The sequence below is a fragment of the Ptychodera flava genome, chromosome 11 (assembly GCF_041260155.1).
Source record: "Ptychodera flava strain L36383 chromosome 11, AS_Pfla_20210202, whole genome shotgun sequence".
In the NCBI taxonomy this organism is placed as follows: Eukaryota; Metazoa; Hemichordata; class Enteropneusta; family Ptychoderidae; genus Ptychodera; species Ptychodera flava.
Genome location: NC_091938.1, coordinates 3,424,104 through 3,429,874, shown reverse-complemented (window position 1 = coordinate 3,429,874; position 5,771 = coordinate 3,424,104).

The window sequence follows — 5,771 nt, the reverse complement described above, 5'->3', positions numbered from 1 at the left end:
TCAAAGAGATGTTGATCGCGACAACCTTTCTACATTGCCAACATGGCTGCCTGCATAAATCACAGCCGTAGGTGCGGTCATGGTCCAATGGCTGACAACCGAGAAATTTCCCATGATGTTCTTCGTAGAATCGCGTATAGCCGAGTTGAACTTCAAACATCTTGTCGGCCGGAACGAGGCGACAAGAATTATTTACGTTGTTGATGGCTGTGAAGAAGGTATTTGTAGACTGTCTTCGGGTTGCTTGGTCAATTGATTCAATGCCCTTTGTAAATTAGGCCTATTGCAATAGAGTGTAGTGTTTCTTTACCTCAAAGGAAGACATCACCGTGACAGTCCACAACTCAGTACATATAACTTAGAATTCCGACCAAAATTAATAAATAAAAACTGTGCTGTTCCGCCATGGAATGATACATTGAGATTATGCGATTATGGTATACGATTTGGTGCCAAAAATTAAAATAGCGGTTCGATTATTATATATTCTTAGCTGACGTAGTATTGGTGTCCTCATGGTTCACCTCTGTACGGCCGCGTCAGGCGGCTCCGCAAAAGAGCCTTACGGTTTGACGAATGGCGTGCCCTCGCGTCTTATCATTGCATAGAATATTCACTCAAATTATCAGATTACATTTCGTCATCGCATGCGACGTCGCATGATCACATACTCTCATTGTATTATCTCATGGTCGAAAAGACAAATTGTATACAGTCACTTCGGTCGGCATTCTACGCCATATAAACCTGAAAAAACAAAGACGCAAAGAGTCACAGAAAAATAATCGCAATCATACCAATCCATAATCCAATGACAGTAGGTTAGAATTCGTAAGACAATAGTCACAATAGTCGCAATAGTCACAGAAGTTAAACAAAGCGAAACCACAAAGTCGGCACGGGAAACAAGAAAAATTGGAAGCTGGAAGCGAATAGATAAAATGGTCGAATCAGTGGTGCGAGACCAATAATGCTCAACGAGCCATAGTAACGTGAAAACAGGCCAGTCTGTCGATAATGCTTGGGAATAGACAAACAAGATCTTAAGAAATATAATACCCAAAAAATGATGATGCGATGGTCCGCTCAACCAGCGGCCTCTTGATTTTTCTACTTGTTAGACTTCAACCACACTCCCTACGTCAGAGTATTTGTCTCAGTAGTGTCTATTTCCACGAACTCAATTTGACGTCATTCTGTAAGAACCTACCAGGCGGTTCTGACTCTACTTGCAGTTTATATAAGTATGTTTCAGGTTTGGGTGCTATAAAGAGTTCTGTGTGTTTTTGGTTTTTTTTCAACGGTGGTGATACTTCATTTCTGCTGTCTTTTCACTACTTGTCTACCTATCTTTTTTCACAAACTAGCTACACCTCCAACGTCCACATTAACACCACCTAACAAGACCTATGCCTTAACCAGAAATCGAGCCTACAGACTTTCATTTGAAAGCCCTACACGCTAACCACTGTTCCGTGAAGCGATTTCTGGCATCTTTGCTTTGGAAATCAAAGTTGAACATTAGACATACAAAAACCAGACCTTGGTCACTGTGACCAGGTTACACCTTAACAGTTTGCAAATAATTATTGATCACTATCAACTGTTATCTATTGACCTCAAACACTGACAAAAAAGACTGGTCAGTACTGCAGAGTCTAATGGTAATATCCATTATATATTTAGGTACGTTGCGACTGGGATGGGCTAGCACATCCAGTGGGTTATGTGATAATTTTTACCGTGTGGTTTAAGTCAGATAACCACCGCCCCCTCGGAGTTCTGGTTTAGAATCGCCTCGGCCTACGGCTTCGGCGACTCTAAACCAGAAACTCATCCGTGTTGGTGGTCATCTATTTTATAAATTAGTCGTACTAAAAACTCTATTTGGTCAATCATGTTTACGATAAAATATGAAGTATCATTTATATCGATAATATTCGCTCTTATAAATCTATAAATAACCAGTTAAACATTTATCATGAAAATTTATTCTACTTAATGTCTCTCCTACGGTGATTGTTGTTGGAATAACCAAACAAGATATGAGCAATGGCTGAAAATACCAATGTGACATGACCGGGGTAATAGTGGCATTATCGCTCATTTGGTAGCGTGTCGGGGTTGGCAAGCCTGGTATCCCGATGTTGAAGGGGCGCAAGGAAGACCGGAGACAGCGAGTACTGTAAATCCAAAATGCTACTTTATTCCACTATAAAATACACAACGGTATTTAGGCTGATGACGGCATAAGACTAGCTAAAGACTAACCAGTACACGTAGTGCCTAGACAGATTTTTTGTAGGATATAGTGTCCGTATCTACAGAGGTACTCGATGCTTCATCCTGTGAGGAAACTGGATTGAGACATATGGATATGTGGGAATAAATGCGGATAAGAAACTCAGGATACTCTATGAGACCCAGAATAATTATCAGGATTCCAAAATGTTGGAGCTCGGTCATTTTCAAGCCAGCAAGACTAACAATAATGTGATAAGACCGGTGTACTTAATGAATACTGAGGTATAAGAGTTCTAGGATGACAATTATTAGAGTATGGTAAAGATGGCTGTGAAGCTTTAGAGATGTTGGAAAGGTAAGAGGATGACGTTAAAAATGGCAACACTTGGAAAGAGCTAGGATCATTAAGGTAACAGAGAAGTAGATATGTTATTGTACTGTAGTATTTGGAATTGGTAGGTGAAAACATTATTGTACTGTAGTATGTGGAAATCGGTGAGTGAAAACAATTTGTCCTCTAATTGGTATTCCTGCTCTCCCAGAGTTCGAAGTCATGTTATCACCATGTGACAGCCTCACATTCAACTCACACGGAGTAGTATACGTTCTTAACCAGATCAAACCCGTTGGGTCCAGTTCAAACGGGTTCCTATCAATTCAATTCAATTTCAGTTATTCAGTACTTGTGGCCTCCGGCCAATATGTACAAATAGTAGCAGTAAAGTTGCTTACAGATCGCTAGTCAATGCAATAATAGGACCCGGAATAGGACACGTCCAACTGGTCACTTATCGCCATGATGCGTCAAATGATATTCACGTGATTAAATATACGAGAGTAGGACTAATTAGCTCTCCAATCAGTAATTAAAAATCGCACTCAGAATACAATATTTTTAAAAGCGCTTCTCTTCGGCAATTCCGTACGATTATGACAATGTGGCTAGCAATAGCGGAGAGAGAATAAGTTACGGGATTAATTTTTGCAATCACTCATACTTTCTGAAGATTACATTATAATTTTTTAACTGTGCTTTAAGTATGATGGAATTTGTTCGTGTTCTCTTACACAAGTTATAATGTGACTGACATTTGTCAAATGACCATGTTTTCTGTTATTACAATAATAATAATAATGATAATAATAACTTTATTGACGTTATTCCCTCAAGGGTTAACATAGTCAAGAACTGGGACTACAAAAAAGAAACAGACGTAAGTCGCATTATATACAGTGGGCCGGAAGAGTCTGCCTATCAAAAGTCAATAATCATGCTCTTCGCCGAGGTGCATTTAATTATAATATCAGGTCGGTATTCAGAGTTTTTAATAGGCAGATATATCCTCTGCAAACCTACTGAACAATTGAATTTGTGTTTTATATATATATTTTTGATGGGAAACGTAAATCGCTGGAAATTCAGCTCATCATCTTTTGATAATAATAAAGGATATTTAAAAAGTGCATCATTTCCACATATGCCCAAATGAGTGTTAGAGTAGCTGAGAGAGAGAGAGAGAGAGAGAGAGAGAGAGAGAGAGAGAGAGAGAGAGAGAGAGAGAGTATAAAAAATTTAGGACTCTAGAAGGAAATGGTGACGCATGCGCAACTGAATACAGATCATAGATAGAAAAAATTTGAGTTCTACATGGGAGATAAGAATGGAACCAGAAGGTTCAGTTATACCCGAAGCGTTTTCACGTCGGTTAACGAGAATTCTATATCTATAGTGTCGAAAGCAGCCGATAATTCCTCCAGAGTAAGAATGGTAATTTTGCCATTGTCTACGGCAGTCAAAAGATAATTGACTACATTCAAAAGAACACTTAAAGTGCTCTTATTATTTACGAGTACTGACCAGTCATCAAAACAAAGACAGCTAATTAACATGATCTAAAAGCATGGCCGGAAAAGCAGTTGTGAATAAGTTTCGCTCATTCCTTTGCCCGTTTGATTAGAATTTGCCAATGCTAAAATTGTAATTGTTAACAAATTTTGCCATGTAACATCATGATTCAATCGTGTTTATAATTTAGTTTAAAAAACAGCCTATCAAAACAAAAAGAATGTTTACTGTGGTATTCATCATACAGAATATTGCCGGTGGAAAATGCGACTGATGAGAATGTAGCCTAAACTACGGAGGTGTAAGACGACTGCCACAGGCTCGTTGTAAGGTCTGATCTGAGTCAAAACCACATGTGAGTTAGGAGGCTTGCAACATAGCAAGTGGGCTCGTACATTTGAAAAAGAAAGAAAGCTACAACAACTTTCAAGCGTTGTGTATTGAAGCTGTAAAATATATCCCAGATGCAAGAAGGACATGTTTGAAATGTGGGTTTTCGATGTGGCCAAACTGTGGGATCGAAATTTCTTAAATGAGATTAAACTTCGTCTTCAATTTGATGTGCCTGTTTGTTTACGCATTCGATCCGCTGTAAACTTTTGAACGACATAGTTCGTACGTCCATACGTTTTATAAACATGCGGCACAAAAACCAGGTATTTCAGACTTTTTTATCTATAATGTTTAATGTAGTGTTGCTTTCTCGTTATGTTTACGACAAAACGTAGGATTCTCTAACTTTTTCAGGTTTTACTTTTAAAATCAGGGCTCTATCGCCCCGTTTTCGCTCTTATCGCTCACTCGAGCGAAACGGCCACTATACTTACAGAAAGACTGCCTTGCTCCCCCTGGATACCTCAGCGTCGATACAATTAGATATGTTTTTTTCCTGGATAATTCTATAAAGAATTACAAGAAAGATCTGTACAAAGAAACTGACAACTTTTTCAGAAACGCTTCGTCGCTCGAGGGCGCTCCCTACGCTCCCCCTCCGTAAGCTCCCCCTCCTTACGGAGGGGGAGCGTAGAGAGCGCCCTCGAACTACGGATCTTCCAGTCTAGGCGACGCCTATACTTATGCGGTATTCTCTTGCTGTCGCCTCTCACAAGTAGTGAGAGGAGAGGCAACAGCAAGAGTTTACCGCGTAAGTAGAGACGTCGCCGTCCTCTACATCTGATAATAATCAGGTTGTCATATACTATGATGTAAGACTATTATTTTGCACTGATCATAGCCGCACCTACTACCTGGCCCATATACTTACTCTAACTGTAACAAAACTAACTGCGTCATATTCTGTGAGTGACCACCTACTGTCATATCTATACAGTCAACGTCATTCTGTAGCCGTTTCAGCTCAACGCTGAAGTTCGCACCGCAAAATCTCCATCATATACTGACCTTCGCTACCATTTCAAAATATAAACGGGGGTCGCTGCGGGGTACCAGCCAACTAAACGTTACGGTGATAGGATCTCACGGTAAACTCGGGAATTGTCTTTCGTTTCTCAGCACATTTTGAACGAACAAAAGCTTCACATGAAAGGCTTTACAACGCCTTGATGTGCTATTGCTTTTGGATTTCATGTCGCCGTGTAATTTCTTTGAATAGCAGCCTAGCCGTTGAAACTCTATCACCTATGTCAGGCTTGTCAAAGTAATATTCTTTGCACATACAAGT